Source organism: Schistocerca serialis, chromosome 2 (assembly GCF_023864345.2).
Source record: "Schistocerca serialis cubense isolate TAMUIC-IGC-003099 chromosome 2, iqSchSeri2.2, whole genome shotgun sequence".
Taxonomy (NCBI): Eukaryota; Metazoa; Arthropoda; class Insecta; order Orthoptera; family Acrididae; genus Schistocerca; species Schistocerca serialis.
In genome coordinates, this window is record NC_064639.1 from 195,137,880 (window position 1) to 195,148,651 (window position 10,772).

Genomic DNA, 10,772 nt, shown 5'->3' on the forward strand with positions numbered 1-10,772 from the left:
GCATAGCCTTCGGCTACGTCATTTGCTACGACCTAGCAGGGCGCCATTACCAGTTACTATTGATACTGTGAATCATGTAATGTCAAGAGCGACGTTCACCATTAATGGATTAAAGTTAAGTATTCCACCAGCTATGTCCGTTTTTTCTAAATTCTAATTTCCTTGTCCTGTTCCAGACCTCACGCCAGCCTGCGTGAGCTAAAACGCGTGCCTTTCAGCTTCCTCTAGTAACACGGTGTTGGCTCTCCTGCCACCACAACAGAAAATTTACATAACCATGTTGACATGATCTCCCTTCTTTAATCTGTTGCTACCTCATATAGACCTCACTAAAATGTGGAGAAGGAATCCATTCAACACCTTGGTGCTTGGAGACCATTACCAATTCCCAGGACACTTCCTCCTTCCCTCCCCAGCGAAACATAATCATGGTTGAGTGTGCCCAGCCAACATTTATCCTCGATTCCCACAAGGAGGACACTTCCCTGCCTGTTCTGCATATCTTAATCACAATGGTAGTTTAATGTTTTCAACAAACACAGGTATTTATTTAATTGTTTCATATTCCATTGATAAATGGAAGTGTAAATTACTTTTATTTATTTATTTATTTATTTATTTTTTGTGGCAACTTTTGTGAGCTTTCTGAACAATTCAATACACAGGTAAAAATGTTACAAAACAGAGAAAAATAATATTAAATAACATTTGCATTATATATAAGTAGTAAAATACAAATCACCATATAGTAGACACAGCATGTGAAAAATAAAGAGTAAACCACTGAAAGGAACTACGCACATTTTATGCAGTGGTAGCACATGATCACTGTGACCAGTGTAAACATCACAATAAAATTACATCATTTATCTTCAAATGTAAACCAGAAATTGCACTAATATTAAACCAGTTCTCTTCAAGTGTGTGCTGGTATGCAAATGACATGGACAAAAAGATGTTTTATAGAGCTCTCTCTATGAACATTAGATACCTGCATCGAGTGCTGAAATGATTGTCAGCTGTGTTATGATCAACTCTCTACCAGAACTGATGGTGCTATGTTGGTCATGGCACCAATTCAGCATTTTTCTTTGAGCACTGCATATCATGCAAGAGTAGGGTGTATGGGACTTTAGAGCAGCAGTTGTCATAACTGCATTGTGGGTGAGTGGATACTGGTAATTCATTGACTTAGGTTCAAGTCCAGCTGCTAAAATGCTCGTTTTTTATGTTCCTCTCAATGTTAAACTATTAATTATAAAATTTAACCCTTTTATTGCTACAAATGTGTTAGCTACATTCTGTGCTAAGAGTAGCTTTGTGGTCAATGTACTGCTTACCTTTTAAGGCTGCTACCTGTGCTAACTGCTGCTCTAAAGTCCCATACACCCTACTCTTGCATGATATGCAGTGCTCAAAGAAAAATGCTGAATTGGTGCCATGACCAACATAGCACCATCAGTTCTGGTAGAGAGTTGATTATAACACAGCTGACAATCATTTCAGCACTCGATGCAGGTATCTAATGTTCATAGAGAGAGCTCTATAAAACATCTTTGTACAGAAACCAGATGGCAGTTATAAGAGTCGAGGGACATGAAAGGGAAGCAGTGGTTGGGAAGGGAGTAAGACAGGGTTGTAGCCTCTCCCCGATGTTGTTCAATCTGTATATTGAGCAAGCAGTAAAGGAAACAAAAGAAAAATTCGGAGTAGGTATTAAAATTCATGGAGAAGAAATAAAAACTTTGAGGTTCGCCGATGACATTGTAATTCTGTCAGAGACAGCAAAGGACTTGGAAGAGCAGTTGAATGGAATGGACAGTGTCTTGAAAGGAGGATATAAGATGAACATCAACAAAAGCAAAACAAGGATAATGGAATGTAGTCTAATTAAGTCAGGTGATGCTGAGGGAATTAGATTAGGAAATGAGACACTTAAAGTAGTAAAGGAGTTTTGCTATTTGGGGAGCAAAATAACTGATGATGGTCGAAGTAGAGAGGATATAAAATGTAGGCTGGCAATGGCAAGGAAAGCGTTTCTGAAGAAGAGAAATTTGTTAACATCCAGTATTGATTTAAGTGTCAGGAAGTCATTTATGAAAGTATTCGTATGGAGTGTAGCCATGTATGGAAGTGAAACATGGACGATAAATAGTTTGGACAAGAAGAGAATAGAAGCTTTCGAAATGTGGTGCTACAGAAGAATGCTGAAGATAAGGTGGGTAGATCACGTAACTAATGAGGAGGTATTGAATAGGATTGGGGAGAAGAGAAGTTTGTGGCACAACTTGACCAGAAGAAGGGATCGGTTGGTAGGACATATTCTGAGGCATCAAGGGATCACCAATTTAGTATTGGAGGGCAGCGTGGAGGGTAAAAATCGTAGAGGGAGACCAAGAGATGAATACACTAAGCAGATTCAGAAGGATGTAGGTTGCAGTAAGTACTGGGAGATGAAAAAGCTTGCACAGGATAGAGTAGCATGGAGAGCTGCATCAAACCAGTCTCAGGACTGAAGACCACAACAACAACAACAACCTGTGCTAAGAGATGGCATTCCAGCCGCTATGAAATATTTAGCATCTGATTTTAAGAAAACTATTTAGTGAAAAAATTTTACTTTTGCACCAATAAGGGACTGAATTTATTTTTGTTATTCATCTATAGTTGTTTCGCTGCATCAAAGTAATGAAAACATTGCACAAAATTTTAAAGATTTTGCAGAGGTAAAAACCCATCGAATAAATTATGTGAATGGATTACACATTGCATAAACTGTGTGGATGGTTGATTTTAGCCCAAACACTGCTGTGTATGAAATGAAGATAAGATATTGAAATTGTATTTAAAACTGAGAGAAGAATGGTATCTCATTTCGTTCTCAAGATATTGGTTTTTATATCTGTTGGACGGCCACATGCACAAAATATCCATTTCTGTCCCTCCCCATTGAGAATTGTGTGGTCATAATAACCAAATATTTCATAAATGGTACAAGATATCAAAACATGGTATTTTGCAAACAATAGCACACAAAGAGGCATGTATTTTTCATGATAAATACTGGCAACTTTTTTATTTTCCGATAGATAAAATTAACTTGTCCGTAACAGTGAGAGGGTTTATGGAACACAATGTGTGAACACACCAATAGTACTTAAGTTCTCTATGCCTAGAGTAGGAGGGATTTTCGAGCAGCAGCAGACACATCAATACTGTAGCCTACTGGTTAAGTGTGTGGACTGACAGTTTGCTGACATAGGTTTGTTTCCCACTGCATCCATGTTTTTTGTTATTCTATTATATTCCTTGCAACATTAAAAAATGAATTATAAAATTTAAATACATTTAGAGAATTCAATTTATATGCATAAAATTTAAATTTAGTTATGATTACTAGCCTTGTAATTCAAAAGGCTATACGCCACCACAATGTAACTCATTGCTAAAATTTTGACCGTCTGTTATTAGAGAATGGAAGTGTCCACAGTATGCTGTTTTCATAGTCTTTCAGTTACCACACTCGGAAATAATACATAACACGAAAATCAATGAGCTAAGTCTCTTGTGAAGCTTTTTATTATATGATGAGACCAGTTTACCCTACAGTCAATCACAAAACCCAGAAAATATGTTGTTTCAACTGTGTCTGTTGGTTGTAAATAAAATGTAAATGTCGTGTGTCTAGGGCCTCCCATCGGGTAGACCGTTCGCCGGGTGCTAGTCTTTCGATTTGACGCCCCTTCGGCAACTTGCGCGTTGATGGGGACGAGATGATGATGATTAGGACAACACAACACCCAGTCCCTGAGTGGAGAAAATCTCCGACCCAGCCAGGAATTGAACCCGGGCCAATAGGTATGACATTCCATCGCGCTGACCACTCAACTACCAGGGGCAGACTCTGTTGGTTGTGAGGCACACTTAACAGTTAGCTCTCCCTCAGTTTTAAGACAGTGTCAGTTACAGTGAACTGAATATGGTTGATTTCATTAAAGCTAATGAAAGTCCATTGACAGTAAACCATTTTGTTAAATCTATGAGAATGATGAGCTCCTTGAAGATTTGCACATGTACCGCCATAAATCATAATGCCATCGTATGCAAAAATGATAAAATTGCAATGTAGCTTTGTACATTGTGGTAAGTCATTTATAAATACCAGGAACATCAAAGGACCAAGAATGGATCCTTGAGGTACTCCACATTTGGTGATCCTCCAGTCTGATGAAGACAAGCCACACAGAAGTTGTTTGTATTGTCTAATACTACTTTCTGTTTCCTATTTTTGGTGTGACTGTAACCACCTATTTGATACATGAGTTAACTCTAAGAGCTATTTTTTCTGTAGTAGTATTAGATGGTTCACATTTTCAAAGGCTTCTGATAAATCACAAAATAATCCTATTGTCACTATATTGTCATTTAGAGATGCCAGAACTTTATTTATAAAAGCATAGGGTGCTTGTTCAATTGACTGAACTTTTGGAAACCAAACTGTCTTTTGCTGAGAATATTAAATCTATCTAGATAAGCCAAAATTCTTGTATGCATGAGCTTTTCTAGTATCTTCAAAAAAGCATTCAGGAGAGCAGTTGGTCTATGGTGTAATTAGGTATAAGTGCAATACGACCAGTAGACTTAACACAACTTATTCCATGTAAGCATTAACAACTTGAACACAGTATTTAAGTAATATTTGACAGGAACCAATTACATACACAGAGAGCTGCAGCAACACACATATGGAACTGAGGCTGACTGGAGCTCAGCTAGCCTGACTAGTTCTCTCTCTCTCTCTCTCTCTCTCTCTCTCTCTCTCTCTCTCACACACACACACACACACACACACACACACACACACACACTCACAAGTCTGAGGCACCCTCAGTGGATGATACAGCACTGCTGCACACATGGCCTTTCAAAAGTATGTGCACACATCACCGCATTCCTTCCCTCTCAGGGAGATCACGGATTCTTCAGACGTCCATGCTGTTCTCATCCCCTGGGCTCTGGCTACAGTGGTATGCTGCAGCGGGATCACACAGTCTGGAGTGCTTCGGGTGTGGACACATTCTGTGCCCTTCTTCCCGTGTCAAACCATAAGGCAGCACCAATGAAGCCCGGGCTGTTTCTATATTGACTTCAGGCATTGGCTGTGATTACCATGGAAGCTGTGCCGATGATACTGGCATCAGCGGTTGCTCAAGAGCAGGTGACAGATTCCCTGACAATGGAGTTAGAAGCAATAGAGGAACTGCTGGTTCGGCCACTGAGGAAGGATACTTCCTCCCTCTCCCCCCCCCCCCCCCCCCGAGGAACTGCTGGTTCAGCCACTGAGGAAGGATACTTCCTCCCCCTCCCCCCCCCCCCCCCCCAACCCCTGCTTGGGAGTGGAGAACCAGCATCAGCATGTCTCACCTAATGTGGATGAGCTTGGAGGTAATGGTGTGACATCAGGGGGTGCCTGGCCATTCATGCGAAGGTGAAGTTGATCATAGGGCCTTGAGCAGAGGCCGTCCTCCATGTGGATGTCACAGAGATGCCACCCCTGGCATCTAGCAATGACAGCTGGAATCCATTTAGGGTGACATCCAAAACCATGTGCCCAGACAGCTACAACTGCCCGGAAGAGGTGCAGCGACTCCATGGATTGATGACCAGTTGGAGGATGCAGGAGATATAGCAGTGTCCTCAGCTGGCACTCATAGAATAGCTCCACTGGGTTCTTCTCGCCGAATGGCATGAAACAGTACAAGGAGAGAAACCTATCTAAGGCAACATCTGACGAAGAGTTGGCAACATGCATTTTCATCTGAGTTTTGAACGTTCGTACTAGGCGTTCCACCTTAATCATTAGATTATGGATGAAATGGTGAGGTGAGGATGTTATGGATACCATGGGAATCGCAAAATGCTGCATACTCTTGCAACGTGAACTTGGACCCTTATTGGATGCTAATGTCATGGGCAAATATTTGAGTATAAAACTTTGAGACAAGGCTGCGAAGGTGGCAGCTGTATATGCGGAAACACAATGAACAACATACAGAAAATGAGAGTATGAGTCAACAACCAACAGCCAGTAAGCATTAAGAAAGGGCTAGCGAAATCCACATGTATACGGTCATACATATGTGATGGCATTGGCCAAGGAGACAGTGATACCTGGGGAGCTGCTTAGTGCTTCGCACACAGTGAACAGGAGGCAACCAGGTGGGTAACTTTACTCTCCAAGCCGGGCCAAAACATGTGTCAGCAGGCCAGTGTTTTTGGACGTGATACACCCCAATGATGTTCATATAATAAACAGAGAACCTCTGAATGAAGTACTGAAGGGTTCACTACCTGAGGGGCTGCGTGATCTATGTCTAAAAGCAGAACACCATTCACAACAGAGAATCAGTGTCAAAAGGTGTAATAATTATGGAGGGGATCAGATGTGTGAGAAGGTGGTGAAGCCAGACAACCATGTTGTATGAATGTTATGACCTTTTGCAAAACAGGATCTGAAGCTACAGCCCTTATGATCTGTGTGCTAATTGCAGGAAAACCATCAACCATCTGCTGTGTGGAAACATCAATGTGGAAACAAAGCAATTCCTCCTGATCAAATCCTAAGTCCAAACCGGCCAGTAGGCTGGACAAAGCATCTGTATTTGCATGTTGATTCTTAGGGTGGAAATGAATCTCATAGTTGTAATGTGAAATGAAAAGAGCCCATCATTGAATGTGATTGCCACTTTATGGTAATGATACAGAAGGACTGAATAAGGAAATCAATGGTTTGTGATCTGTGACCAGGTGAAATTTGATACTGTACAGAAAAACATGGAATTTTTTCACACCGTACACAGTGGCCAAAGCTGCCTTTTCTATCTGAGAGTACCTAGTATCTGAGAGTACCTAGTTTGAGCAGGAGTCAGCATTTTTGAGGCATAAGCAATGGGTCACTCGGAGGCATTGGGATATCTGTGAGACAATACTGCTCCCAACCTGTACTGGGAAGCACCTGCTGCAAGAACCAATTGGGGGCCTGGTTGGTACATCACTAAGCAGTGTGCAGAGTGAAACATGGTCCTAAGGGTGGAGAACATGGTTTCACAAGCTGGTGAGCTTCAAAATTGAGTCCCTTTGTGCAGCAACGCATGTAACAGCTGCACAATTGTCGCTGTCCTGGGCAAAAATTTATGGTTGTAGGTGACTTTGCCTAGAAATACCTGAAGTCCTTTGACTGATGTAGGTGTCAAAGCAACACTATAGCAGAAACTTGTAGATGCAGGGGTTTGAGACCCTTGTGATAAACCTCAACCCCAAGATAAATGATAGAAGGTTGAAAAAATTGACATTTTTCTAAAGTAAACTACAACCTGGTTGCTTGGAGGACAGGAAAAAAGACTACAGAGATTTCATAAATGTTCCTCATTGGAGGCACTGGAAACTGCAATGTCATCCAGTCTGGCACAGATGCTGTAGGTTGTTCCAAAAAATGTTGAAAAATATTCCAAAAAATGTTGGAGAATAGCAGGAGTGCTGATGACTCTAAAAGGCAGCCACAGGTATTGGTTCAATCCAAAAGGCATATTGACAACTAACATACATTGTGACTCATTATCTAAACGGAGTTGTAAATAGGTATCCGACAAGTAAATTTTTGAGAAATATTGATCACCTGATAACTTTGCAAAGGGTCCATCTGGGTGCGCTATTGGGTATATATTCACTATAGATTGTGCATTCACAAAACTTTAAAATCACTGCAGAGGGTAACCAGGTGAAGGGTTTCTTTACTATAACTAAGGGGATAGACCATTCACGTGATGCAATAGGCCAAACAATGCCAGATTCCATGAGTTGGTCTGATTCATCTTTGACTTGTTGCCTGAGTGCCACTGGAACCAGATGGGCCCGGAAAAAATGAGGCTAAGCAGAAGGTTCCATGGTAATATGCACTTGAAAATTGTTGGCACACCCCAATCCAGGAGAGAACAAAGAGGAAAATCAGAATATAATGCACTTAACTGTGTATACAGCACTTGTTCAGACACTAAATTCACTTTATTTTAAATGGTAAAACCAAAAAACTTAAAAGAATCTAATCCAAAAAGATTCTTCATATGTGTGTTATCTACAACAAGAAATATAAGTGACCAAATTACTGACATGTAGTCACTGGGGCACAGAATTGGCCGAGAATAGGAATACTCTGTTTGTGTAATTTTCTAACTTTCATGACACAGGGAGAAGTAGAGGGGCACCCGAGTCCATATAAGTTTGTGAGTTTAACAAGGTTACCGCAGCTCCTGTATCCACTTGCATGTGCAGAACTTTACAAGAAACTATAACGTCACAGAAAAGCTTGTTTGGTGCAACATCAATATCCGATGCAATGTTTACGTCCATATCCACATCAGGATTGTTGTGCAGAGTTTTTGTGTTATAAAAAGAAGTGATGTGACCTTTTCGGCTGCAATTATAACAGGTATGCTAGTGTTTAGGGCAGTTTGGGCACTCATGGTTAATGAAACAATAATGGCAGGAAGTTGCTGTTTATTGGCACATTTGCTTTGTCGGTGCAGCTGCTGCTGGGAGGGAGGCCAGCCACCTTGACGTTGTGATCATGTGTGGACCACCATGACCATATCTTCCCTCTGCAAACTAGCTTAAGATTGATGAGGAGGAAAGGATTGGATTTCTGGTATCTCACACCATGACCTAATTTAGTTACCCGCAGCTCGCCGCATCTCAAATGACTGTTCAGTAGCTAAAATCTCAGAAAGGGATGGATTTTCACACTGGAGGGCATGCTCTTGCACCTCATGATCCAGAGCTAAATGAATGTCAGCGTCTCTCACCATCTGACAGCATGTGGCTGTTTATGCATGTAGGACACAAAATGACAAAGATGACTTAACCCCTGGAGTTCAGCTGCCTATGTTTGATAGGACTGATGTGGCTGCTTCTGACAGTGGTTTAACTTAACCCAGGAAGCAATAACATTGGTGTTCTTACAGTAGTATTTTGAAAGAAGTTCACACACTTCATTAGATCTTAAAGGAGATAGATCCTGCAAAGGGACGAGTTGACATACTTGATGCAGTCTTGGCAAAATCCATGAAAGGGACAAGGTGCAACATAAAATACCATCAGTAATTCCAAGAGCTTGAAAGTGCTGTCACAGACCTTTCTCGTATGTGTCCCATTCCTCAAAGAACTCATTGTATGTAGAAAACGGAGGCGGATAAACCATGGGGGCCAGGGCAAAACAAGCAGGCACCCTAAGCTGAGGAGCATTCTGACTAGATGAAACAAAGGCCAGTGATTGAAGTACCTGAGTTTGATTGTCCAGGGCCTGTGATTGGTAGTGCAATGCCATGGCAAATGGGTCTTGCTGTTCGACCAACCAGTGTGAAACATCCTCCATAACATCATCAGCCATCATGAGAATAAATGGAGGACCATCCAGATTAGAAATTTGCAATATTAGAGTCTGTCAGGCACATTTCCTTGTTGTAATGCATTGAAAATGTGGCATCACCAGCAAGGGACACAACAGCCATACCCAGACAAACTGCCTCAGATGACATCTTATTCGGTTTATTACTAGTTTCACTCTGCTTACGAGAGCATCATCAGACATTTGTTGCACTGGTGGAAACTTGTCAAGTGCTCAGCATCTATGTCAAACACAAAGCAGCATGTATCTCAATTTGATGTCTGTTGTCATGCATGCTTGATAATGACTCCAAACACGGGAACAATACACTCAAATTGGTCACACTAGCATCACATTGTATATGACTTCCTTTACTGATGCACTGCACTTTCCTAGAAACCTTCCAACAAATCTAAGTCCTTTGCTTGCCTTCCCTAATACTTATTTTACATGTTCATTCCATTTCATATTGTTTCTTATTGTTACCCCTAATTACTTATACAGTGTGTCATGGTCAAGATGTTCACTACAGATTTTGTAAGCAGATGCTGTTGGTTGTTTTTCTTGATTATAGTCATGATCTTGCAATTATCCATGACTAAATAGAATTGCCACTTACTGCATGAAATTGAAATTTTGTCCAAGACTTTCTGCATTTACTTACTATCATTCAACAATGATACTTTCATCTAGACAACTACCAGAGTTTTGGGGCACACCCAGTGAGAGTTTCATTCTGTTGAACATTAGCTATTCTGTATAACACACAGAGATCTATTCGCCAAATATTCATCAAGCCAATTGCATATCTACAAAGTTACTCCATGAGAGAGTATGTTGAGAATTAATTGATAATGTGGTTAAATGCCTTTCATAAGTCTAGGTGAACCAAAGATATCTGTTAACCCAAATCTGCTGTATGTATATTGAATTCTGTATGAAGGTTATTCACAAGAAATGGTTTTCCCTAAATCTGTGCTGATTCTCTGAGAGTAGCTTGTTTTCCTCCAGGAATGTTATTATGTTCGAGCTCAGGATATGCTATACCATCTCGCAACAGACAGATGTCAGTGAGAGTTGTCTGCAGTTCTTTGCACCTGAACTTTAACCATTTTTTTGTAAACAGAGATGACCTGCACTCTTCTTCCAGTATTGTGGAAGAAGAAATTCTCAATAAATATGAACTAGAAAAGGAGATAATTCCGGAGGATATTCATTGTAAAATATCTTTGAAATTCTGTCAAGACCTGGCGTCTTGTTGGTTTTAAGTAGTCTTAATTGTTTTTCATTGTTCTGTGGTAGCGCCAAATTCCAAGTTTATGTCCTGTTTTAA